The 27,453-nt window shown below is 52.9% G+C and overlaps 1 protein-coding gene across 4 annotated transcripts in view; it reads left to right on the top strand.

The window, feature by feature from the left end:
- Positions 1 to 9,051: 9,051 nt before the first annotated feature.
- Positions 9,052 to 27,453, top strand: part of ELFN1 (extracellular leucine rich repeat and fibronectin type III domain containing 1) — a 103,869-nt gene continuing 85,467 nt past the window's right edge. For 2 of the 4 annotated variants that reach the window (XM_066198249.1, XM_066198246.1), the window contains exon 1: positions 12,130 to 12,200. The gene's annotated coding sequence lies outside the window, so the exon portion shown is untranslated. Of the gene's footprint in view, positions 9,147 to 12,129; positions 12,201 to 27,453 lie in introns of those variants that run through there. The other 2 variants (XM_066198248.1, XM_066198247.1) reach the window with 2 other exon arrangements.

Below are 27,453 nucleotides of genomic sequence, written 5' to 3' on the forward strand. Positions count from 1 at the left end.
ATCTTCAAGTATGCGATTATCAATCTGCATCCCGGCTCCATGTGACCCAGTCATTAGATCATCCCCAGATAAAGGAGATGCAGGACGTTTGGTGCTCCATCATCTCTGGCCAAATGGTTGTGTGGGATAAGATCAAGCATTGTGTTGTTAGATCCCACCATGCTGGAGCAATGGATCTCAGGTATTCATCACTGTCAGCTATTTTGGGAGAGGATGATCTTTGCCAATGATGCTATTCAATTTCCTGATTGTTCAGCTCATATCAGTTTAGCTTGAAAGATAATAAGATAGAAACCAGAGACTTCCCAGTCAATAAAAGGAAACCTCAGAGGCTTTTTCAGTCTTGCATCTGTCATACTTTGTTGATATTTTAGCTGCCGAGCATTTGACAGCTGGTTGTAAAACTCTTATTTCCTCCTTCGAGAGAATTAAATGAAGAACATTTAATTTATTCCATGGAGGTTTCCCCAAGTGACCCATGGAACAGGTCTCTTTCTGGCAGCTGGACCAAATCTGGAGGGATTTGGAGATTTCTTCCCCCATGGGAGAAAAAAGTGATTTCATTACCTTTTCCCTTCCTTTTTTTATCATCAAACCAATTTTGGGTTTTCCAGCACTGGTCCTACTTCCCATGAGTACCACAAACCATCACTGGCGTCTGTGGTGCCAACCTGGACCTGCCAGTGGCAACCAGCATCTCCTGAGTGGAGATCTTGATGCAGGATTGCACTGGGGTCCAACCTCCAGGCACTGGTGCAACTGGGAATGGCAACTGGGAGCATTTCTCCTGCAACAGGCACAGGGTGTCCCTGCATCAGCATGGGCAGACACACAGGTGGGCACCCAGCACCATCACTGGGACATCCCAGCCCCTTCAGCAGCTCAGCACTTTCATGGGCCCATGGTTAATGTCACTAATCAGTATCAGGGGAAAGCTCTCTTAACTGTGCCAAGGGCAGGCAGCTGCTCAAAGCAGCACAATAATTATGTATAGCCCAAGTAATTATTTTTGTCACATCTTCCTGGCAGGAGAAGACCATTTGTGGGCTGGGTTTAGCTACCTTCCACAACATGCCTGTGTCTTATTTATCCGGAACAATACGCTCAGTGTGATTTTTCTGCCGTCTTTTTCCTTTTAACGTCGTTTCCAGCCCACACTGCTTTTAATTTGGTGAGGTAAATTGAGACTGGGAGGGGAAGCTGCAGAAAACCTCCAAACTCCCATTCTCTGAGCAAAACATTCCCCTGGGTCCTGACAGCACTGCTGAATAGCTGGTCCTTCCCCTCCCAAGGGGCTTGTGGGTCTCAGTGGAGACAAATGCTATTTTGGATGGCTGTAGTCACTGCACGGCCGGGGCTTGTCATGGGATCTGCTCACAGCTTTGGAGCCTTCCCAGCAGCTCCTTCCTTACCTGGGGACCTCTGAGTCAGCAGCCCCAGCTGCCCTGTTTTGAATGTCATGTCAATAAAAGGGACATTACCAGAGCGCTGCCTTTAGACTCGTGGTGCTGGGTTGGTGTGGATTGAGGAGAATTGCTCCCCACACTCTTATTTCAAGGATGCACTCAGCCTGCCTGGGCCCAGCTAAAGAAGGTGATGGATTTGAAGGTCTCAGCTCCTGGAATCCTGGGGAAAGGAGATGCACCACATGACTCATTCTGAGCCCATTTCCATTCTCTTCCTGAAATCGCTCATGTTCTCCTGGATCTCCAGTCAGCCTTAAAATAGGAGAAGAAACTGAGATGGTGTCATTAATCCCAGATTTGGTGCGTTGAATAGCTGGATTCCCATATGAATTTCTAATTTGTCCACTGCTTTCAGCCATCTTAATTTTTTTCTGCTTTTCACAGCCAAAGAGTTTAAATGTCCACAGCTGAACCATAACCAGTCCTGTCTTGTAGCTTCACCTACACATCTCAGCTATTCTCTCCTTTCTCCCCATCTCACTTTGGCCCAAAATACAAATGACCCTTAAATAGCCCTAAATAGTGCAGGTGGCCATGCACAAGAACCAGTAGCCAGACTCCACGTAGTCAGACATTGTACTGCCATTTGCCCTTGTCATGGACATCTTGAAATGCAGCTTGAAGGTCCTGATGAGGTTTTCCTGTCTGGATTTTGCATCCCTCACTGTTGTATCCGCTGTGGAGTTACGCAGCTTTGAAAGGCACATTGTGTTTTGCATGGGGACAACCTCCAAGTCTGCTTAATACATGAGTGCTCACTCAGAGGTGTCCTTTCATTTACTGCTTTCACCATCAGCAATCTGTAGAAGTTTAGGGTGCCTTAGGGAATTCCTGGCTTTAGCATCTTTTGCTTGGTAACAGTGCAGCTGCTCCTGGTGCAAATGGGCTTCTCCTGGCCCCCTCCCCACCACGCTGCAGCATCGCCCATCCTCTCTCTCTTTGCTTTCTCCCTCTCCCTTCCTCTTCCTCTGGGTATACTTGCAAAGTGTTTGCTATGACTATTGAAATGAATATAGTGGCAATTTGGGGAGAAGATGCTCTTTAAAGCTCTTTAATTTAAAGGATGCTAATTCACTCCACTCCATCCTCGGGTGAGTTATCCAGCTACGTGCAAACCTCCTTTTCTCCAGGTGTCAAATAGGAGGATGATTTTCTTCAGTCTATATTTAGAGACTTTGCTGAGCCCATGGCCCACAGGGCATCCCACAAGGACAGTTGTGGGAACAGGGAGCTCGCAGAAGGCAGAGGTGTTTCGGGACACCAATCCCATGGAGCTGGGATGCTGCTGGGATGCTGCTGGGATGCTGCTGGGATGCTGCTGGGATGCTGTAGCCTGTGCTGGGGCTCCCTGGGGTCAGCCCCTTCTGAAACTCTGCTTTGTCTCTCCTGCTTGGGACCACAGAAAGGGGGGAGCCTGAGACAGGCTGTGTTTGGCAGCCAGGGATCAAGGGTGAAGGCAGTTGCTGGGAATAATAATAAGAAACTTGGCTACAGATCTCCATCCCAGGTCAGATGCTCCAAGGGCTGTAGTTAACCCGTGTGAAAAATTAGCTGGAGGCCTCCCTGCAAACCAGGTTCTGCCTCCAAGGCAAGATGGATAAATAGCTCTTCAAGCCACGGGGGCAGGTCTAGAGAGAAACCACAGGGTGATTCCCTGTGTTTAAAAGATCCCTGCAGTTACCATCCCAAATGATTCCTGTCCTGGGCCCGTGTGTGCTCCGTTATCTCCCAGGCTGATCCACGTGTCCCCACACAAGAGCTCTGCAATCTCCCCCCGTGTGATATTGCGGGATATTCCACTGCATTAGCAAGTGGAACATGTTTTTACTGCCCACTGTCTCTCCATGCAATATTTCACTGTCTCCCTGGCTATTATCCTGGCGGCACAAAGTCCCATTGAAATTCATGGTGTAAGTCGCCCATTTGTTTCCTTTGAGCTTTGCAGGGTTGTTCTATGCAGCTTTATGCATATCATTTTTTGCTATGCAAAGTGAGGGTAATGACTTTACCTGCTCTCTTTCAAAGCACTGAACAAAGCCTGTCCCCATGCCGTAGACTGATTTTGGAATATTTGTTCTAGGGTTTGAGAGGGATGAATCAGAGCTCTTAGGGAATGTGCAATCTGATGCTCTGTAAATAAAAAGAAAGTCATGCTGCATCTACATGTCTCCAAGGCAGGCGTGTGCTCCCTGTCAACCTTTCTTGCTGGAATCAGCTTCAGGGATGGCTATGGCAAAACTGAATAGCTTCATTTTAATGACAGCCCTGGAACAGCATCACTTGGTTTGGCCAATGTCACTGACAAGCCTTGAGCTGGCTCTGCCTTTTGAGGAACAGATGATGCCCCTCATGCATGACAAGGTGAGACTCCTCAAGCAAAGGGTCACTGGAGATATCCTCATGGACATCAGGAGTGTGGGAGAAGCAAATGCACAGCCACAAAGGAAAGGTTTTGCTGTGAAGATCCTCAGACTCAGGCTGACTTTCCTCCACCACCACCCCAAAGGAGTCTGAACCTCAGGCACCCACAGCACAGCTTTGATGTCTTGAATGAAGCCCCCAAATCAGTGACCACTTGTAAAAATGGGGCTCACAATGTCTGTGCTTGGATCTGTGCAGTGCCAGGAGGGCAGAGCCAAGACTTCCCTCTCCATACACTGGTGTTTGGACATGGCTAAGCATGCAGGGTGGATTTTGGACACTGCCCTGGCATACATGATTTGAAGTGTGTGTCTTGCTGGGCTGTGACCCAAATTGCAACTTGAAGATACAGTGACAGACTCCTTGGTTGGAAAGCACCCACAGGTTGAGAGTTATTCTCCAAAGAAACTTGTGAGTAGCACCTAAGAAGTGCACTGGAGGATTTCTTATTTTCTTCATGAGCAATGTGTGTATGACAGAGGAAAAAAAAAAAACGACAAAATATCTTTAAAGAATTTGCTAATTTTGAATTATTTACTTTGTCTACTTTCTTGGAGTCCCCAAGAGGAAGATGCTGCACAATCTGCATTACAATAGCATGTCAAAGTATCCAGAAGGTCCAAAACAACCCATCACCAGTGGGATGAGTCCCCTGGGGCCTTGGTGAAGGACGTCCAACCGTGCTGCACTGAATCCAGAGTTGCAGATGTGGGCTCCACAGGGATGCAAGCACCGCAGGGAGACAGTGATCAGCATCAACAAGGATGAAGAGGACCAAATGAAGCCCATTTTCAGACTTAGTGGTCAATACAAGCAGCACACTGGATAGGGAAGTGTCTCTGCTTTGGGAGGGGGGTGAGAAGAAATGTCTGCATGGGAACTGCACTGTCCTCATGGACATCCCCTTGGCTGCCAGGCCCAGCAAGTAAAGGTAGAACTAGAGACCAAGCCAGTCCTGGATGTCCCCACCAGCTCCAGGTGGTGAGCAGAGCAAGTCCTGATGCAAAATCACTCTGCACCTGGGCTGTGGGCTGGCAGGAGTCCCCTGTTCCTACACTGCTGTCACCTCTCACTGACTTTCACTGACTTCTTGAGAGTTTCAAAGTCAAAACTGAGAGAGAAACTCAGGACAAATGGGGACCTATAAAAACACATCCAAGCTGCCAAGTCTACAGCAGATGTGATTTGCAATGGATGAGGTATTAATGCCCTGAAAAATTGGAGTAATGATGTGCAGTAATATTTGTCATCACCAAGGCTGAGTACGTTAAACAAAAATGTTTTGAAATGCAGCTTCTGCCTGGGCCTGGTAACTTTCCCAGATGTAAATATTGCAGTTGTTTTCCAAACATTCTCTAAATACCATAAGGCCTTAGTCCACTTACAGCACTAACAGCCCATAAAATGTCATTTTTTGTTTTCTAATTAATCTGATGATTTTTAGATAGGATTTGACAACAACAGTGAAAAAGCATTCCAGGCTGACAAAAAATTATCCCTTGGATGTCAAGTCACCCACAGCCAAGCTGGTGCATCGCTGGGAACTGCAGAGCAGCATCCCCTCATCCGACTGGATGGTGACTCATGGTTGGGCAGATCTCCTCACCCTCCAAGCCAGGGGACACCAGCCACTCTTGCAGGGATGCAAAGGGGGAGATCACACCCTTCCTGCAAGCATCATCCTCCCTTTTTTCTGGTAAGAGTTCCCCACTGTGGTGAATTTTTCAGATGCCCACGGCAGAGGCCTCCTGGAGGTCCCAGGTGGAGCGAGGGTGGTTGAATTTTCACCCTCTGTGTAAGGTGGGTCATTGCTGTTAAGGGTCTCACTGTGGGGCTTCAGGTGCTTGGGATTTTTAAGACAGTTGAAGCCACTGCTTTTGGGGGGAGATGAACAGTCCAACCAAGCAAAGTACACCAGACCTCCATCCCTTGCCCACATGGGGTCCTGTGGAGGTGTGGCGGGGACTTCTGACTCTCCCCCAGGCTCTGCACAGAGGCTGTCACACGGCTGTCACATCACCACCTTTCCCTCCAGACCCTCCCGTTTTGGTGAGCACTTCCCTCTCTACAAGGACACCAGGCTGTCACACTCACTGTGACACAAGGAGAATCCAGAGTCAAGCCCTGCTGCTGTGGGCACTGCAGGGGAACAACTCAGTCCCTGCCCTGAGCAAGGACAGAACAGATATTGCCTACCCAAGGTCACACTTTGTTTCCTTATCTTACTCAACACCTCCCCGTTCTGCATGGGCAAATGGAGCAGTGCCCAGCCAACGCTCTGTCCCTTGGCCAGCATTTCTTTCCAGGTGATTCTCAAAAAGGCAGCAGAGGAGCTCTCATTCCCATACCCCCTCCACATTGTCGTGGGAAGCAGCCAGTGTTTTATTAACCACCTCTCCCTCCTGTACGGCTTGTTAAACTGGGTTAGGACTGCTTGAGCCTGCTGTGTTAGACATCTTCTGCTGGTGGAGGGGAAGGGCTCACAGAAGCTCTCCTGACCCCAGACACCTTTCTCACAGCACTCCTCCCGCCATCTCGCATAAATAGATCAGTCATCCCAGCACGGCTACGTCTTCTTTTACTCCTTCCTGTCTTTAATAATATTATCAATGTCTGGTTTAGATTTTTACTAAATATAGGGGCCAGAGTCTGGACTGGCGTCACTTCCCCCCCAGAAGAACTGGAACAGCTTGCTCAGAAGTACTTACTCCTTTTATTAATTTATCTTGGTTTGCAAAGTTGTTTGATTGCCACAAAGTCTTTCCACCCCCTGTTGACCTGGCAGCTGGAAGAAATGATGCTGCTTAAAGCCTGTCCTTGATCCATGGGTAAGGCTTGAGGTTTTTGGGGCTGCCTCTCCCAAAGCAACCCTGAGGAGCAGGGACAATGTGTACCAGCAGGCAGCAAATTTGCAAAGAGCCTTTGGCAAACCTTCCCTCTCCTCACTGCTGATCTCCACGGGTGAAGATCTCTAATGGAGTGCCAGTGGCATCCGTGTCCCCTCTGGGTGATTCTTCTTCCAGCTGCCAGGTGTCAGTTGCAGCTCCAGGGCTGGCATGAACCCTCAGAGTTTGTGGCTGGCCCAGGGGTTTTGTGGCACAGATGTGGAGGCTGAATCCTAGAACACCCTGCTCCTGGCACCAGGAGGGACCTGGCAGTGTCTGTTCCCTCCCCAGGGAAACTAGTCTGTTCCTTCTCCAGCAAAGGCAGAGGAGGGATGGGACCTCTTATCTGTCATCTACCCAGGAAGACATTTGACCCCAGAGCCACCCTCATGGTGGCCCCTGCTATTTCATGTCATTGCCTATGGAATTATTAGTCCAAAGCAATTTCAGTGGGAATTCCTTGCCTTTAGGGCATCCCATGGGACATTGGGAGAATGGGATATTCCTGCTCCAGGGAGGAAGGGGTCTTCCATGCTTCAAGGGCATGAACACAGGTGGTGATGGCGAAGGGGAATGAAAGAACTTCAGATCAACCTACTCACCCAGAGACCAAGACCCTGGGGACTGGGTCACAGCTGTGGAAGAGAGAATGCTGGATCCATTCTCCATGCCCATCCTCTCCATCATGCAGGGTATCTCCTGCATTCCCGTGGGCACTTTTCCTGGGACGTGTGTCTAATGCAGCTGAGTGCTGTGCCAGGTTGCCAGCTGCCACTTGGAGAGGGGCCATTGCTTGCCTGTTCCCAGGCTGTCTCCCAGCTCTATTACTCCACGCTTCAGGTTTTTTGGCTGTGGTGGTGGTAGTGTTGTTGCTATTAAATTGAAAGGAGTAAAATTTCTCTCCTGCACCCATCCTCTTCTCTCTCCCCTGCCACCTTCTTGCAGGGCTGCAAAAGGAAATTGCTGGCTAGGAAGTGATTTTGGAGATGGTTTAAGACACCTCAAACCATCACAAAAAAAAAAAAAAAATACACGGGCCAGTCCTTACCTCAAATGACAGCGCCTGGGGAGAGAGAAGAGCACTTCTGTTCCAAGGGCCGGCTCGGTGCCAGCCACACTTTAATCATCCTGATTAAAGGTGTGTTGTGTTGCTAAAACAGCGTAAAAAACCTGCCCAAAATGGGGAGGCAGGATGGCAGTTCTCTGGGACAGGTGAAGGGATGTCTGAGTGAGGAGGATGCCTGGGAAGGGCTGAGCACAGGAGCTGGGGGCCCCTGGGAGCTGTGGGCGGGGGTCGTGGTTCAGCCCCACCAGTGTCACAGCTAGTCCCAGTCCTTGTGCTCCCAGCTGCACCTGGCACTGCCCAGCTGGGACCAGTTTGGAGGTTCAGATTTGGTGTGCGGGGTGGGGTGGCTGTCATGGTCATATGGGGAGACACAGAGATGTTCACACAGGCTCACAGAGGCACAGCCCCGTGTGTGTAAATACAGACACACCCCAGACCCTGCACCCTCCCACTGCACAGATACACCCCAACACACAGACACACACCCCAACACCATCATCCCTGCACCCCCTCAGGGTGTCACCACACACACACGACAAACACAGCGGCACACCCACACACAAACGCAGATGTCCCCGACACGGACACTCACACCTTCACGAGCCCTGCACACTCACAACCCCACTCTGCCAAGGTGTCACACACACAGGCAGTGTCACACACATGCAAGTGTCACAGTGTCGTGTACACACGGTACCGCGCGGTGTCACACACCCAGTGTCACAGTGTCACACACCCTGTGTCACACTGATTGTCACCCACACACAGCCCCCCGGTGCCAGCTCCACTCTGCCGACCAAGCCGTTTATCGCTCCGGGCCGTCACCGAGCTCTACCGAACCGTGCCGTGCCGTGCCGTGCCGGAACCGAGCCGAACCGGCCGTGCCGGACCGTGCTAGGCCGTACCGAGCCGAACCGTGCCGTGCCCCATCTCACCCCTCCACCCGGCCCGCAGCGAGCAGGACCGCGCCGTGCCCATCCCATCCCACCCGAGCCGCGTCGAGCCGAGCCGTGCCGAGCCGTGCCGGTGGAGCCCCCCGGGCCTGGCAGCGCTGCCCGGCGCCGCCTGCACGGGCAGGGCTCTCCGCCTGACGCAGTGAGGAGCTGCAGCCCTTCTCTTCTCGGAGGCCGGGCTCCAGCGCTGGGATTTGCTCGGCTCCGGCTGCGTTTCCCTGCCCGCCTCCTGCCCCCGGCCCGCCCGCTTGGAAGGGCGCGGGGAGCCGCAGCCGCGGGTGCGTCCGCCGCCCATCACCGCGCTTCGGGGCTGGGCGCGCCGCCGAGCGCCGGGAGCCGCCTCCGGAGCAGGTAGGTGCGCCCGCATCCCCCGCCGCAGCCTGCCCGGCTCCCCCCCGCCGCCCCCGACCCCGAGCGGAGCCCCCCGCCCCGCTCCACTCCGGCCCCGCGCCCGGTGTCGCCCCGCCGCGGCGCCCCGCGCTGCCCGCCAGCCCCGCGCAGCCCCCGGTGGCCGTTCCGTGTCGCCAAACTTTTGGCGGCTGCAGCCCAGGTTGGGGCTCCGGCGGGAGGGAACCGCGGGGCCGGCGGCGGGGGGAGCGGGGCGCCCTGCCCTCCGCGGGCGGGGAGTCCCCAGACTCGGCCGGGGCTGCTGTCGCTGTCCTTAACCCCCGTGCGAGCGGGAGATCGGGAGCGGAGCAGCTCCCCACGGCCGGGCCGGGGCCGCGGAGCCGGGAACCCCTCCGGCCGCTCGGGCCGTGTTCCCTCCCCCGCCCATGGGGGATCCCCACTTCGGGGTCTCCCTCCGCCGGCGGGGTGCGCCCGGGCCGGAGCATCCCCCGCGGGAGCCCCTGCAACTGTTGCCTGCCGGGAGCCCCGGTGCGCCGGGGGAAGAGCCGGAGTCGCGGGCAGAAGCATCGCCCCGGGGGCAGGGGTCTTCCGTCCGGGTCGCCACCGCGCCGCACGGAGCGCTCGGACAGGGGAGACCGTCGCCCTCACCCCAAATAACCCTGGAGGTTGCGAGCCTTGGGGTGGGAGCTGTGACAGAGCCGCTCTCCGGCTCTGCTCCCCCCGCCCCCCCAATCCCTTCTGCATTCCCACGCCGGCAGTTGGGACCTGCCTCCCCCCACACGCGCTCCTTCAGCGGCTATTTCTGTCCTCGCCAAACGCGCCGCACATAGAGCTTTAATTAAAGAAAATTAGTGGAGGAGGGCGGGGGGGGGGTGTCCGTGCTCCGGGGAGGGGGACGGTCCCCGAGACCTCGCCGGGTGCCGTCGGTGATGGCTCGGGGGAGGCGGGGGGCAGGTGCCCGCCTGAGAGTTTGAGCCGCTTTCGCTTGGTTGGTTTGTTTTTCGGTTTTGATTTTTTTTTTTTTTAGAAAAGGGCGGCGGTGGGGGGGTGGTACGGACACACGACGACGCGGGAACGTGTTCCTTCCCGGAGGGTGTGTTGCAGTTTTAATTATAATGACAGATGTTGCCGTAAAGTTCCGCCTCGGTTGCTGAATACAGGCAGAGAACGAAGCACCGGCAAACTCGCCCGTCGGTCTGGGGCACTCGCCCGTCGGCGCGGCGGGGTTGCCAAAGAATTTTCTTGGTTGCGTTTGAAATGAGGCTCGGCCGGGTCTGGGGGTCCTCGGGGCGGTGCGTGGAACCCGGGGATGCCAGGGAGGTGCGGGCAGCCCCCGCTCAAACCATCCCAAACCCCCGGCGGTTCTCAGTCTTCGTCCCGCTCCATGTGGAGCGTGGCTACTCGTCCCGTGCCCTGCGGGACCCGACGGGCAGCCGCGCCCGGTGCTGGGGAGATGTCGGGGTGCTCCCCCCGCAGCCCTTTCCTCCTCCAGCTCTCCCTGGACACAATCCTCCGCACCTCCGCTCATCCCTGCCTTTCCGGCTCGGGCAGCCCGGGGGACCTGCGGTCCTGCCCACGTCTAGGCTGTGATTTGCAGCCCCGGGAAAGCCCCGCGGAGGGAGGGGACGGGGGGACTGCCATCACCAGGCTCCCCCGGGGCAGAGCCGCCGCTCCCGCCTCCCCGGCCGGGGATTCGCCTCCTCCCGTCAGCTTCGCGCGTTCCGCCGCCGGTTCGCGCTGGATTAAATATTTAGAAGTTTGCAGCGGTGAATAAAGCGATCGTTAATAGAAATTGATGGCACCGATGAAAAGGGGGTGGCACCGGCGGCAGGGACGGCGCGGCTCAGCGGGAGCGGGCGGAGCGCTCCTGGGAGGGTTTTTAAGGGGTTTCGCCCCAAGTGAAGGGTTTATCGCTCCGAATGCTGTGGCAGTACCGGAGCCCGGGAGCTGCTCTTCACATTTCCGACGATGTCTTTAAAAAGCATGTTTTTTTTTTCCGCCCTGCCTGCCTGGAAAGAATAACCCCGTGCCTTCGCAGAGACGAGGCAATCCGCTCGAATTTAGCACTTAAAATCCCCCGTCAGCACCTCCCGCCGTGCTGCCTGACACCGTGCAGGGCTCACACTCCCCCAGACCCTCCGGGTTTGCCATGGCAGCGGGGGGCAGTGGCCAGCGGACTGCTGTCGGTAGGGACCGGGAGCGTGTCCCCAGCCCCCCGAAGTGCAGCGCTGGGCAGTGGGGGGACCCCCGTCCTGGGGAAGGCTGGGGCAGAGATGAAGTTTGCCCGATGACCTGGAGGAGGGAGCAGCCCCCGGGGTCGGGAAGGTGGGGTGGGAAGGACAGGGGACCGGCCGGGTGGCCGGTGAACCCTGGCCCCTCACGCAACCCCGCTCCGAGCTTGAGTCAGCGCTTCTGTCAGCGGCGGGGATGGGGCAGGCGGAGCGGGATGCGGTCCTGGCGCGGGTGCGGAGGCAGAGGGAGAGGGGGAGGAAAGAAGAACTGGATTCGGATGGAGAGGCAAGCAGAGAGGGGAAAAAAAAGGGCGAGGGTTGCCGGGGGTGCGGGCCCACCCGTGCCCTCTCCGCAGAGCCGCTGCTCGGTGGGAGCCAGCGGCGATGGGCAGCGGCTTGGCGTGGGGATGGGGAAAGCGGAGGGCAGAGCGGAAAGCCCTGGGGCCGGCCCGACGCCCCTGCTTCGGGTGCTAGAGACTGTCTGTACCCCCCAGGGCGGGTCGGTGCCGTGCCCACGCCCGCCCACGCCCCTCACCCCGCGCTGGGGGACGCTCCCCCGGCCCGGCGCTGCCCACGCGTGTCCCAGCCCGGCCGCCGCTCCGGGCTGGGGCAGCGCCGCTCTGTGACAACAGAAAGTGGCTGGAAAGGGGCGAGGCGTCACACGCTCTGCCTCCGGGAGGCAGGGAAAGGCTGAGGGACCGATGGGAAGGCATGAATGAATGAATCTCCATAAAGAGCCCCAAGCAGCAGGGAGAGGGAGAGAGGAGGAGGAAGGAGAGGAGGAGGAAGAGCCGGAGCAGGGCAGGCGGCAGCAGACGTGACGCCGGCAGGTAAGGAGGTGCCGGTGCCGCACGGCCCCGCGGTGCCCGGGATGGCAGGTTGGGGGGCACAGCCAAAGGGGGCCAGGAGCTACCGGGACCCTGCATGGGTTTGGGGGATTTTTTTAGGGAGCATGTTTTCCTCCGGACTCCTTGCAAAATGTGGAGTCCTTAAACTTCCCAGGACTCCTTTCCTCCCCCGGTACTGCCGCCCCGAGTCCGCCGGCTGAGCCCAGCGGCAGCTCCCGGCGGGGACCGGCCCCGGCGGCTGGACCTGCTCCGCACCGGGGCAGCCCCGAGCCGGGCCAGCCTGCCCGGGGGCAACGCAACTCGGCCGGGCGGCTAGAGCTACATTGCCGGGGGGATCCAGCTTCTGCCGCGGCCCCTTTGCTTTCGGGGCTCAGTGGGGAGCTCGTCTCCCCCCGGTCTCCATCCCCCTTCGGCGCTCCGTCCCTGCCGCGGTTACATAAGGCAGAGGAGCCCGTAGCCAGCGCTGACGCTGGCCGGATCATCGGGATCGAACTCGGGGATGCCCAGGGCTGAGCTCAGCCTTGTCCGGCTGCTCCCCATGCTCGGTCGCCCCTGCCCCGCTGCCCGCGCTGAGCCACCCGCTGCTTGTCCCTGCTTGCTGCGGGCACTGTGCGGCACAGGTTCCCCTACACACACGGACACCCTGCCCTGCCCCTGCCCTTTTGGCTCTCCCGCAGAGCTGCCCCGCACTAACAGCTGAAATGCTCTGGAATGCGCGTAGCCCTTGGAGCGCACAGCCGCACGCACACCCCGTCCCGTGGAGCAGCCTGGCTCCCGCAGATGGGCCCACGGCGAGGCGATGCACACTGGAAGTGTTTGCACACAAACACAGCGCTGCAGGCAGCACACGGGTCACGCTCTCGCACACACGTGGGCTGGTGCTGGCCATGGGCTGGTGCTGGCCATGGGCTGGTGCTGGCCAGGGGCTGGTGCTCGCCAGGGGCTGGTGCTCGCCAGTGGTGGCACGGGGGTGCTGGATGCTCTCTCTGTGCCGGACGGGGCCGGGTCTCAGCCCGGGCGGGCTCTGGGAGCGCTGCTGGGAACGCTGCAGGCCTGGCAGGGCAGCCCTGGCTGGCTGCGGTGGGCAGCTCTGCGGCTGCCCGCAGCTTCCCCCTCCCTGACCGAGGTGCTCTGAGCAGGGATCAATAATGCCTTTCTGATTGGCTTCAGTTCCCCATTCAAAGTAGTCACTGCATTAGGACTTGATTTTTCTCCCCTTTGACTCCTGGCCAGATTAGATTGTGAATTTGGCTGATTTCAAGCTACTGGGGGAGGGAAGAATCACACAGCGAGCAAGAGAGAACTGAAATATCCTACAGGATCCCCTGGAGGGGAGAGAAATCAGGTCTAGATAAGAGCTTGTTCTCCCTGTCTGGCTAATGCTTCCCTGTTTGATGATCAGAAAACACAAGATCTAACTTCTCACCAGGATGCTTAACTCTGAAAGGTCAGCCTTTTGGCTTGTTCTAGGTGCAAGGTTTGTTACTGTGAGCTGTGGATGATGTATTCCAGTTCTCCCGTTGTATGCTAAACACGGGAGTGCTCGATGCATGCAAACAGAAGGACGTGGTCAGTGCTTCTGAGGTTTATGAGCTGAGCTCTGGATGTAACGCTGAGGTTTGAGGAACTGTGATGGGGGCAGGACACGAAGTCCATGCCCTGGAGAGCCCAGAGCTGTCCCATCTGTTTGTCAAGTCTCAGCCCCATCCTTGGACAGTATTTTCCAATACTTGTTTCTCCATTTGTGTGCTGGGGGTAAGTGAGTGGGTTATGTCAGTGAAGCCCTGCGTTCCAGAGGGACACAGAAAGCAGCACCCAGGAACATCTCAGCCATGCTGGTCGGGGTGCTCTTCACTGCTGGCTGCTCCAGGGCCAGGGTTTCATGCTGAGAAAAGCCACAGCAGCACAGCATTGCCTGCAGCATCGTAGCTGCCAGCACTTGCTGTGAATTGGTGTTAGCTCCAGGTGAAGCAAAAGCCTGGGCTTATGTGGTTTTTCAGCAAAGGGCACTGGGAAGTCTGGTGGAGCAGAGGGACTTGTGGAGGAGCTGCTGCAGGGCAGTGAGGAGCCTGAGGAGGAGAGGATGTGGGGCCGGGGGCTTGCTGCAGGTAAGCTGTGCTGTTCTGGGCAGTGGGGAGGCAGCTGTGGAGTCACCAACAAGGCTGTGAGATGCAGGGTTGAGGAGATGGGAAGCTGCTGTGGAGGCTGTAAAGGGGGTTTGAGGAAGGAGCACAGCCTGGAGCAGTGCTTGGCATGATTTCGTGTAGCTGCTGGATTTTCTTGGTGTTGCAAACCCAGGGCTTGGGGATGTTTGGAGTGAGCCCGATGTCAGGACAGCGTTGGGGTGGAGTATCTGGGGGTGGGGAGATGGAGATCTGATGGCCAGCAGTGAACTGGGCCCAGAGGCGGCTGGTGGGGAGGAGAGGAGCTGTGTGGAGCTCGATGGGACAGCTGTGGAGTCATGCAGTGCCCAAACTGTGGATAAGGAGGGAGGCAGAGCTGTGGAAGCAGTAGGTCTGTGAGGACCTTGGGGTGAAGAGACTGGAGATCCTGAGCCTTGGTCCCATGTCTGCTGAACCCCCAGCAGAACAGTGCCAGGGGCTCAGTGGGGAAAAAGAGGACAAAGAGCATGAAATGATTCGTGTAGTGTTATTTGGCTGCTGGAGTGGGGTGTGTATGTACCCAGCACAAGGGTTATCTCAGTCCCTGAGACATCCCTGTAATAGGAGCAAATAACAATAAATATCAAAGAAAGGAGTTGTGCGAGTTAGCTCCAGGTGAGGGGACCTGGAGCCTCCATGCACCATGAGGAGCTGGGGCAGGAGGGTCTGGGGGAGGTGGCACTGAGGGTGCACGGGGTTTATGAGCCTGGATAAGGAAGCTGGAGGGACACAGCAGGAAGCTGGGGAGGTGAAGGTGGGAGTTGGTGTGGTTACAGCAGCAGGCCGTAAGAAAAAAGCATGTTTTGTAAAAAACAGCGTGTGTTTAAAAAAACACCCCAACAAACAAATCCATGATGCCTGTCAGTCACAGCAGGCTTAAATCTGTTGTTTGGACTTGGCCTCTGCACTGCCTGGTCTGGTCCCCCGTGCAATGTGAGGTTCAAGGTACAGTTAAAGATGGCCCAGTGGCTGTAGAACCACTGCTCATGAGGAAAGCCCTCTGGTAATGTGTGGACAGCTCCCTCAGGAGCAGAGCATCCCACATCTGTGCCCTGAGAGCTCCTTGTCCTCTCTGGGGACTGATGAGGGAGAAGTGGGCTCCCAGAGCTGTGACCTCTACCTGCTAGGTGGGGTCCTGCCTCATTTAGGGACCAAGCCATCAGGGGTTTATTCTAACACACCCATCCTATGTGTTCAGGGCTCTCAGAAAAGCCAAATGACCACAACTCTGCCGGCTTCCCCTAACCCTCTCTCCTTTGTGCTTAGAGGGAATCAGTGGGAAAATCTCCAAGATCTGGGTTTTTTTCTTTCCCATTTCAGCATTTCTTTATGAGCTGGACAAGGGCAATCTCTTAAGCTTACTCGTATTTTTAAATCTGCAGGAATAAGTGTATGGAAATGTATGTGTTCTACTGTATCAGCTCCTATCAGCTTTTAACTTTATTACTGTAAGTGCAGAGTTTTCGAGGGCCAAACTCATTCATTGGATTTAATGGAGTTAAACTGCAGGCAGATTTGGCTACTTGTTTGTGTACATCTTTGTGAAATGGACAGGCAGAGATCATAAAATTTTATACTCTCTATGGCATCTTTTAGGAAAAAGTCTTCCAATATGTTTTATAAACAGCATGCATATTTTGCTACAGTGTATGCTCATACCTAACACAAGGCACTTTAGTGCTGCTTCTTTTTTCCCTTTCCCAGAGCTAGATATATGTGAACTTGGATTTGCCTGCATTATTTTCTCGTGCTGATTTCCTTAAAAGTGTCTTCAGCAGTTTTAAACAATTTAACTGGATTTCTTTCTTTCTTTTTGGTGTATTCGTATCTCTTCTTAGAAATGGTAGTTAACAGCCCTCACCCTTGCAGTGAAGGGCTCAAAATGAGGGAAGAATAATGTTTGTAAAGCCTCTTGCTAAATACCCAAAGCACTCCTAAATCATCCCAGCTGCAAATGCACGATCTCAGGACCTTTCCCAGGTACAAACATCTGCTGTGATACCTTTGAGGGGCTGACTTTCCCTCCTCCTTTTTCCTGAGATACTGTTTCCTTTTATTTTCACGATGTGATTATATCAGTTTCTTGACCTATTCTGGGCTGGGTTTAGATCCTGCTTGTGCAGGGCCTTTCCCAGTGTAACATGGAGCAAACTGACTCTTGAAGCTGTAGAAAAAAAAGTATTTCTAGGAGATGGATTTAATTTCTAATGAGGTATTTGATGTTTTTCCAGGCTCTAAACAAATTAGACCCAGATCTGTGACTGCAGGGCATTGGGAGGCGAAGTTGTTGATGAGCTGAGCTAATTAATTACACTTACTTATGACTTATCAAATGGTCATCACCACCCCATATGGAGCACTTGAGTGTGTGGAATTGAGGGGAGAGGATATTGATATGTGGGATCAATGTAAAGCAGTGGTCAATGGCAAGGACATAAATAAATCTGGAGATTCCGGTGGCATTAAAATAAATTGCGGGTAGTGAGGTATGAGAGAGACTTGATGTCAAAGGAACCCTCTAATGTATTTATATTCCCACTCAGGATTTGCTGGGGTTTCTAAATAATGCATTAATTCAATTACACATTCTTAATTAGTGTTTTCTCAAATTGGAGCAACATCATTAATTTACTGCGTCACATTTTTATTTTGCTGGTGTGGTGAGTTTCATTTTTGACTCTTTCCCCTCTCTGCTTTGTGAGACTCGTAACACTCAGCTGTGATGCTCATGCCACAAACTGCAGCTTCTTTGGGAATACCAGTTTTCTGTATTATGTTTTTTTTCAATGTTTTTTTTTTTACACTGACAGGCTGCACAGCACTGACCTGACCCCGTAATAGGAGGAAGAGGGAGAAAAAGAGCCCAGATCTGAAGCTGCTCCTTTTGAATGCTGAGCAGCATCTGTTCTCCGTAGAGCAGGGTGATCTGCGGCATGCTGGGACAGGATTAGGCCCTTTAGGCTCCCCCAAATGGGGTTATTTGATTTTTTTCCTCTCTGGAAGCTCATGGTACTTGCAGGGACAGGTGCTCTTTGTCCCTCTGGGGTGAGTGTGACACACAGGGCTGCTCCTCCCAGCACCTGGCTCTGCACAGGGATGGGGAGGCACAGGGAGCTGTGTGTCACCCCGTGGGGCTTGTCTGCCTGCTTCTGCACGAGAAGGGTTGAGGGACAGCACCTTTTCTCCTGTGCCCCTCACTGTTCAGCCCACAGGGAAGATGTGCTCCCCAGAGCTGCTCTCGGGCATTTGTTCTTTCGCAACTCCTGGAAAGCAGAGCTGGGTCAGTGGCACATGTGGCTGCTGGTGCCAGGGCTCTGGTCCTCGCCACAGGCCAGGCTTGGGGTTAGCACTAGCTTGACACAAATGTGTTACCTGGTTTATTCAAGTTATAGGATGGTAACTGATCAGAGAGACCAACGCACGCCAAGACTGCTCCCTCCAAGCGACGCCTTCCGGACCAACACTTGTCCCAACTTCGCAGAGAGCAGTTGGGGCTTTTCCACCCCCTGCCCCATTTCTTCCTTTTGATTTTTTGTTCCTGGCTTTGCTCCTGTTCCCCACCCTCTGCCCACGCTGTGCTGTCGCTCGGAGGCGAGCGGTGCAGCCTCCAAAGCCCCATTCATCACCGCCTGCTCGCCAGGCACCGGCAGCCGCCGCCGCTCCATTGATTGACTGCGGCACGGAGTGAATTTAAAATCATTACGCTCCCGAGACACCTTTTAAATATGAGGAAAATCTAGTCTGTTAAGAAGCCTTGTGGAAAGGGTGTGGAATTCCAGCCAGGGAATTCCGTGTGGCACTGGGTGCTGTTTGGATTCAGAGGAGACTCCGCTTCTCAGGATCCCTGTGTGAGCCTGAACCGCTCTGTGCTGCTGTGATGAGAGTGGGCAGGCAGCTGCTGGTGGAGAATTAAGTAGAAATATTTCACTGTAGAAAACACTATTGTGTAAAGCCATCCATCTGCTGCCTGTCTAATGCTTTGCATGAATTAATGAGCTGATTGATTAGAAGAACCTTGCAGCAGCCGGGTGAGGGAAATGATTCTTGTCCTCATGTTACAGGTGGGGGGAACTCAGAGGAGCACAGGTTAAGGTTTCCAAGTTGGGTTGGGTTGAGACATTTGTCTGTCATGTTTTACTGATTGGTCAGTCTGATTTTTTGGATGTGTTTTGCCTTCAAGAGCAGTTGTGAGAGCTTGCTGTGGCTGCCACTCAGCCCCGGAGAGTTTCTCTCAGGATCTGATCTTCCAGTGTGTTTGTGGCAAAACAGCAAAGTCTGCTGCAGCTCTTGGCTGTGTTGTTTGCAACCAACAGTCTCTTCTTTCTACTGAGAAAGACAAACTCTTACCATTTCTTAGAGTGTTGGCTGTTTAACACACCTTCCTCTCACTCCACAGCCTTTACCAGTCAAGGCTTTCTGTAAGCATCCCCCAGTTCCTCACAGTATCTCTCCTGGCCACCTGCAGCTGGCAGAGGCAGGTTACTGATGGCTGAGGCATGGAGCATCCCTCTCCTCCACGCAACGATGAGTGCAGCTTTTCAGGAATGGTGCATTGAGCAAATGTCACTCCACAGCCCCAAAAATCTATCAAAGGAAATGACAGTGGCTGTGAGCATTAATCATCCCGTATCATCAAAATAAAGTTGTTGCAATGGAGTATTGTCAAAGGACAAATGTCTTAACTTCGGCTCAGTGCTGGTTCCTGTAGTGCTGGTGGTTCACCAAGCAGGGAGTTGTGTGGCCCAGGGGCTCATCTTGTGACATTATTAATTAACCCTTTCCTCTCCAGGCTAAACAGTTGGTCAGTCTGGTTACCAGGAAAAAGCCTGGGACACTGGAGAAGTTGAAGTAGTTTTCTTTATGTCATTGTGCTGAAAAATTTGTGCCTGGCCTGGAGGAAAAGCAGGCGTGTGTGGAGCAGCACCATAGGGGCACTTCCTACTCACCCCTCTGAGCTCTCACTGCACCCCCCCCCCAAAAAAAAAAAAAAAAAGGGTAGATTTGTTAAAGCAATGCAAAAAAGGCAATGATTAGAAAAAGGTATGGAACATCTTCTTTGCGGTGTTAAAATACCTGTTTCTGCTTTACTCCTGCCAAAGGAAGGGGCTGGAAAGCAAACCCTGTAACCCTCGTGGTGGTCTGCTCAGGGTGAAGCAGGTACAAAGGCTGATGTGGGCAGACGTCAGGAGTGTGACATCCATCGGGAGCGGTGGGATGAGGGGTGGGACTGCTGGTGGCACCGAGCTGATTGACTCCTGGGGCTGGGGGGAGGCACTGCAGTAATGACACTTCCAGCCGCCGTCTCCTAGGGAAGGTGGTGCTGAACAATGAATTGCAAAGTCTGGTGTGCGGCCCAAGGGGGATGGAGAGCTGCTGGAAATATCTTTGTGTTTAAAATCTGGGCGTTCAAGCCAGTCTCTTGTGTTTTCTGGCACCACTGAACTTCAACACTGCCTGGGTTTGAGCCTTTGTCTGTAGGGGCTGCAGGGACCTGGCCCGCGCTAGGAACAGGCTGTGCTTTGCCAGCTGCGCAGTGGAGCAGGACACTGAGGGGGGAATGGAGTGGAGCTCTGGCTCTGCCCAGCCCTGCTGAGCAGGCAGGTGGGGCTGGAAGTGAGGGGTGCACATCGGGTCGATGGGGATTCACACCTCGCTGAGCCCCTCTGGTGTTGCTCACCTGTCCTGCCTCCTTTTTTACATTGTCCGTGGAAATGCTGAAGCCTGGCCTCAGGAATCATGCGACTGCTTCTGGAGAACGTCTGCCACAGAGGAGTAAGGGGAAAACTCCAATAAATCAACATGTTTCACTGTCCCAGTTCACCAAGGAGCAGAAATTGGGTTTGGAGTTTGTGTAACTGCTTCATGTGTAAAGAAAAAAGGGGAAATAAATCTGTGGGATAAGATTCTTAAAGCTTCATTAGAAAATATAGTCATTTAGGTTGGAAAATACCCTAAAAGACAAAGTCCAGCCATAATATTTACAAACAAAGTGCACATCATGGCTCCATCCAAGTTCAGAGAAGTTTGTCTCGTCGTTTACTGTGTGGGTCAGTTTGTTAATCTTGCGCTTCACTAATGGGCTTGATGATCTTGGGGGTATTTTCCAATATAAATGATTCTATGATTCTCCAGCAGTTTTGCAGAAAAATCCTCTTCTATATTGAAATCCTTTCCAGTTGTGAACTAGCTTGTAGGTTCTCTAATACCACACTGGTTTTAAGAAAAAGTCCCAAAGTTTCTGCATGGCTTTTCCCCCTCTCTGTTAATAAAGAATGGATGATTCATGTTATGATTTTATTTTTGTCCATTCCAGGCCCAGTCTTAACAAAACAGCCATAAAACAGCATCAGCTTGTATAGCCTTTAGGACAGCACACTCTCTTTTGCACTGCAATTCTTATTTGTGGGGGTAAACAGAATAACACACTTTGTTTTAATGAGGCTGGCTTGGGATTTAAGTGTGTGTCACTTATTGATCTTGCTTTTTCTCCCTATTTATTTTGAAAAGCTGTTGTCTTTATTTTCAGCAGGTGAAATCTGAAGTGTTGTTGCAAATGCTGGCTTACTTCTGTGGTTTAGATTGCAAGCAGCTCCTCGGAGCCAGGGTCCTTGGAGGTGATGAATTACAGGTAACCTGTCCTGCACTCAGCCTGTAAAGAGCCAGGCATGGGGACCAGATGGGAAATAATCTCCTGAGCTGGTCAGGTTTTCTGTGACCATCTGAGAGCCCCTTATCTGTCCTCAGACTGATATCCAGAGAGCTGGCAGCTGCATTCAGGGGAAAAACCTGGAAGTGAAGTGACATGCCCAGGGTTATCTGGGGTGGCAGTACCAGAGCCTTGCTGGGACCAGGTCCTTTGACACCTGCTTCTGCACCACCCACAAGACTTCCTTGGTTTCTTTGTCCTTAGTCTTGCAGTGCAAGGAAATTTTCGTTTAATTTTAAATGTTCTCCTAAATCTTGGTGACGGCAGATTGACGTAAGCGTGTGCTGGATCAGGGCCTGCTCTCTTATGCATATGGATGCAGACACAGCTGTAAGCATTCTCCATCTCGAGGCTTCTGCAGGGAAGGGAGAGATCTTCCCTCCCTGCCCATGGGTGTGTCCCCTCTCCCCTTGCAGCAGGGGCAGCAGGGCTGGGTGCCCTGGCCTCCAGCGTGAGGACATGGGGGTGAATTTGGGTAGAACTGGTGGTCGCTTGGCTCAGTCGTTGTCCATCAGGATTCCTGGTGTAGACTGTGTGTGTGTGCAGCCTCCTGGGACACTTGGGAGCAGGGCATGGCAGTGGGGGGAAAGCCTCTGTGTTGTGATTACATCCTCCTTGGACCACACAAGCTGGGAAGTTCCTTCAAGCCTGAAGCTCTTGAGGGTTTTGGGTGGTGTGTCAGCACATCAGCAGCAGCATTACATGTTGGCTGTGTCTTGTCTGCCAGCTTGCCCAGGGTTCTGCTTTTGCTGGTGTCACCAGCAGCCAAAATGCAGCTGGTGCCTTGGGGTGAGAGCAGCAGCTCCTGGAAAGGGTAGCACAAACAGGCTGGGTCAGTTGGCAAGGCAGGTTGTGTTCATCCCAGCTGGTCAAACACAGGCTGCAAAGTCCAGGCTCTGCATCTCTCTTCATGTGTGACATCCCCTCAGTCACGCCAAGCCCATGTGCTTGCTCAAGAGAGCACAAACTGCTTCCTCATCCCTCTGCAATATCTGCAACACCCATGGTCTCCATCCATTCACCAGCATGGATTGTGCCCATGAAGCTCCTCAATCAGCCTGGATGCAGCCTGATGAAACTGCAGGGAGAAGAATATTAAAAGAAAAAAAGGTGGTGGAGAGAGCAAACCGGCCCAAGTCTGTTTGTGGTGGTCCCATCTTATTGAAAAAGGATAGCAAAGTATAAACCATTTAAATATTTCATCTGCAGAAGAGCCCTGAATGAGTTTGTACTGCATGTGTGATGAATGAGTGGGGATGGCAGCAGGAGCAGCAGTGAGCAGCAGCCCTGCTCAGGCCCATGTGCATGTGGGGGAAGTGATTGTCTTGGTTAAAGTGTTTTATTTAAAAAGGGAATTCGTATTTTACTCTTTTGTTGGTGAAAGTTATCGCTGTCTTAACAGGTTGGGTCTGACTATCTGAAGACAAGGGCCTTATCCTGCTCCTCGGTGCTTTCTGCCTGCTGGGTGCCTGGTGACTCTGGAGGATGCTCAAAATAGCCCCAAATCAGAGCTGTGCCTGCCCAACCCTGTGGAGAGTCACGAGGTCACTGGTGTAACTGGGAGGAGAATTTGTCCTTCTAGCTTTAAAAATAGCTGTATTTTCTTTAATGGCATTTTCCTTGGGGCAGCCAGGAGCTTGCAGGAGTGCACAGCCCAGTTGAGGTGCTGCTGAGCAGGAAGGGGTGCCAGGATGCCCCAGTTAATCCCATCTCTAAACCACATTTGTCTCTAAAAATGAACCAAACCAAGCTGGATTTCTTCTTCCTTCCAAAATTTTTAATTTCACTGGCTTCCTGGAGCCAGGTTGACGATGTTTCCTTTGTGGAAAATGCTCTCTGGTATAACTAAATAGGATTCTGTAATCTCCAGCAGCTGAAGTGTTTAGTTAGGGTCGAAGGGTGGGGTTTTTTTATCCCAACTCTGTCTGTCCTTACCAAATTTCGGGGTTTCTAGTGATGAGTGATTTGGGGCTTATCTCTGGGAAGTGCTGTGAATGCCAGACCCATGCTTACACAAGGAGAGAAATGCATGAATTTTTCCACATCAGTAGGAGCTGGAGATTTTGCTAAAGGTGTCTCCAGCTGCAAGGAGCGAGATACGGCTCTGCTGGAGAGCTCTGAAGAGGCAGAACTGAGTAGAAAATTTAAATGTGGATTTAATGCCTCAGACAGGCATCTGTAAGGGAAGGTGCAAGTGCTGGCTGACTCTTGGCCATGCAACAGGTCACTCGGGCTGGCTGATTGTGAGGCTGCTGAAGCACGGGCATGGTGTTTAATCTTACTGGGAAGATGTTCATTAGGGAGCCCTGGGCTGTGCCACAGCCCAAGGCCAGTGATGTCCCTGCAAGTGCTCTCCATGCACAGGGTCCGGCTGGATCAGCTGCTTGTGTCCCCATTTTTAAATGGAAAAGCTGCACTGAAGGTTGTCAGGGCCTGGGATGCAGATGGACAGGCTGACCACAGCCAGGGCAGGGTGGCTGGGATGCAGTTGCCTTCCAAATTCCAGCCTGTGCATGCTGAAAGAAAAGGAAAAGCAGTAAGTAAAATCTGTTTGTTGCCCTGTTACATGGTGAGGCAATGGCTGAACCTCTTAGATGATACTACACAGCACTTTTTTAATTACAGCTGATTAAACCCCAGCTCTGTACAGACACGGGAACTGAGAACTGCACTCCTGCGGTCCATTCCATTTGGGCACGGAGGCTGTGCTGGGCATCCTGGTGTCCAGGGCAGGTCTGTGCCTCAGAGAGCTGTGCAGAGCAAACCCACTCTGGGAGGGAGCATCACCTCTGCCCTGCTCAGTCCGTCAGGGCTGAGAACCATCTGTGCTCACCCCAGCACAGCAGTGGTCATGGTCAAACATCTGCTGTGCCCCTCGGTGCAGCAGTGCCCTGTTTGTGGGTCCCTGCAGCCCCCTGTGCCCTCAGCCTTGCTGCTGCTGGCTGCTCTCCTGGGCATCTCATCAGCCTTGCCCCTGGTCGTGCCCCCTCCTCACACCCCACCCTGGGGTTTTGTTGCCCAGCACGTAGCTGATGTCAATTTGTAAAACAATACTTCAGCATTACCCAGTGAAAACACAGACGGCATTGTACAGCTGGGAGCAACATTGATTGAAGTGATATTTAATCCAAGGAAAATACATGATACATAGTCTAGGATTCCTCGCTTATCCATCATATAATGCAGTTCATGGGGATTAAATATCCCTTCTGTAAAGTTGGTTGAGATCGGTGTTGTTATTTGTTTTGCAAATGATCCTGACAGTGATGCTGAGAGCTATTGATTACCAATGGTTCTTTAAAAATTACTATTATACTGCAAATTACAAACCTTGGGGGTATCCAGTTATATGATAATGGAAAGGCATTGGTGTGTAATGACACATGCATCATAACAAATTTGCTCTGGCTACATAATGGAGATTGAAAGGGACATGATTTATGACCAACAGGATTAGCTGCCTGCCATGATACATCTAAGGTAACATGACAACTGTCTAGTTGTTCATTGTGGCAAGAAGTTCTGATGATTAGAACACTTTAGAAGTAAATGAAAGGGGAAAAAAAAGCAAAATCTCCTCTACCTTTTCATTTAGAATATGTAAACCACTCTTCTAATTACTAAATAGCAAAAATCCCTCTGTCTCTCTCCCAGGAGCATCCACCAAGCACTGCACAGGTGCAAACCAAGGCTGCCAGTCCTAGTGGACTCCTGGGTTTGCCTGGAAAGCCTTCAGAGCTTCTGGCCGTGGCTGTGATGGAAGTGCAAACAAGAGCCCTGAATCTGCTGGGAATTTCAATGCTTGTGTGCCCTTGAAGCCAGTGGAGGACACTCGTGTTGAGTTGTGTGCTCTCATTCCTGATGATGAATGCCTGATAACACAACTGCTTGTCTTCCAGGCTCTCCTGGTGTTTCCCAGCTCCGTAGCTGAGGACTGAATACTTGATGTGTTTGAGTGGAGCCTGAGGGCTGCTTCAGCCTGCGGTGGCTTTTAGCAGTGTCACAGGAGCCTTGCCTGCTTTGGGGGCAGAGCTGGGTGCTGTGACCTTGCCCTGCCATCCTGGGAAGGCACAGAGGGCTGGTAGGAGGATTTTGCACTCAGGAATGTCTGTGGTGTGAAGGTTAACTCCTGTGCTCTGGGCATGCTGCAAATACCAAATGCCAGCAATGCAAACAAACCTTTTCCTCGTCACCCAGCTGATCCACAGTGGGGCCCACAGACAGCAGTGCCTGGGTCTGGGCTTCTGTATTAACAGGCTCAGCTGGGCATGGTGAAATGCATGTCCAGGAGCCAGTGCCAGCAGAAGCACGTGTAAAACAAAAGGGAGGGAAAAGCAGTTTCCCTTCTTCACCAGCATCTTTTGCCCCGAAGTTGTGTATTGCACTGAGAGTCACCAGGCTGCCAGTGTGGAGAAACACCCAAATACCCACGGGCAGTAGTCCTCCTCCACAGACACTGATTTACTTCTGCCCTGTGCTCATTTATTCTGTGGTGTGCAATAGTAGGGACTCCTGCCCAGTGATTTCTTTAAAGAATTTTAGCACTTGATAGCATGGCACATCAGATGGGGGAAGAAAGAGGTGTGTGCTTGTTTAGGTGTTATTATGTATGACAATTGAAGATCCAGCTCCAGCCTCCCATGAATCCCACTAGCTCACTTGGAAGTAGGATGGAGGAAGTTCGAAATAATAAATGGTAACTTGGAGCCTACATGCACTACTGGTTGGTGGGAGGTGAGTGCATCCCTGAGCATGAGCAGCACTGTACTGTTACCCACCTTATCCAGAGGAGTTATTCCCTCTGCATGAAGTGTAAGCAGTGTCCTGGGATGAGGCTGCCAGGCTTCCTCCCAGAGTGAGGAGAAGCAAGGGCTCCTTGAGACCACACCATAGAAGCAGTTTGTGCAGAGTAAAATTCTCCTCCTTGTGGAAGTGCTGGCCCTTGACTTGCAGGAAAGCATTTATTGTGCTGTTTTCTCAGGCCTAGTCCTCTGCAGGTCACCAGGTGCTGTACCCTGTCTCATGGCCTGTTCCTGTGTGTGCTGTGTTTCAGGGGTAATCAACAGCTGCAGAGATGCTGTTTGTTATCAGGGAAGGGGCATGTGCAGAGGGGGCTTTTTTTTTTTTTTTCCCAATACAAAGGAAATCCCAGCATTTTGTCAGTACTTCAGATGTGAGAGTTTCTGCTTGTGGAGGCAGGGAGATTTCCAGAGGGGCTGCAGTTTCAAGATTGTGGAGGAGGGTGAACCAGGAGGGGAGGTCACAAGGTGGGGCTCAGAAATGCTGGCACAAGGGACCTCTGGGACTCTGCAGCTCAGTTTCTTTTTTGAAGCAGGACTTTTGCCAGTGGTGATTCAGGTTGGAGCTGACTTTGTCTAGACAAGTCTTAGAACTCCTTCCAGGGTGGATATAGGTGGTGGGTTGACTGCTCAAGTTCCTGCCTTCCAGGGGGAGCAGAGCAGAGGTATTTGGGGGTACAGGTCATGGGTTTCATCCTGTGACTGTGCAGACTCCGTGTGAGATCCTTTGGCAGTTCAGAAAGACAGGGGAGGACCTGAGCTGGAGAAGTTGTAGAGGGTGGAGGAAAAGGCTGGTTTTGGCTGTTTGTTCATCTTCTTTATCACTCCCAGCTGAAGCTGGGTCAGGGTACTGAACTGGACAGGAGATGCCCTTACCCAGAGCATGCCTGACCTCTTCACAGGTATGCACAGACATGAATATGCTTGGGAATGATGTTTTTCCCACCATTGCCTTTGTAGATGACCTGACCTGATGTCTCTGATCCAAGCCCTCTCAGGTGAGAGAGCTCTCTTGCAGGAACTCTTTGACTAGCAAACACTTCACAGTGGCTCAGGGGAGGCTGGAGTGGGAGGAAGAGAACCCTTGTTCCTCTCAGCTACTCTGGGTTGGGTGGACCTAAAAGTAGCAGGTATGAATGCAACTCTCATTACCTTAATGCTTTGTATCACAGCTGGAGCGGGACATTGTCACATGAATGGATTCTGGGAGGTCTTTTGATCCAGCATTGTATCGCATTTTATGACAAAAATCAGTGTGAAATGGTCGTGGTTGGAGCCGAGTAACTGGCTGCACAAGTCGGTGTGCACAGCAGAAAGCGATGCATAATTCAGGAGGGACCTCTGACTGACACAGGGGACAGAGGTGCCACACAGCTGTTGCGGCACTGTGTGAATCAAGCTGGTTTGGGTGCAGGTGGGGGGTCCCCCCTGTCCCCAGAACCCTCTGGGCAGAACCTGCTGTCCTTAGACCAGCATCACTGGGGTTGTGTTGTGTGAGACACACATTGGGGCAGGATTTGCTTCTCCTTGGAAGAGTTCACCCGGAAAATGTGGGTATACAAGCATTT

This window comes from Chamaea fasciata, unplaced genomic scaffold (genome assembly GCF_029207755.1).
Source record: "Chamaea fasciata isolate MVZ Bird 193981 ecotype frontalis unplaced genomic scaffold, bChaFas1.0.hap1 SCAF_16, whole genome shotgun sequence".
NCBI lineage: Eukaryota > Metazoa > Chordata > Aves > Passeriformes > Sylviidae > Chamaea > Chamaea fasciata.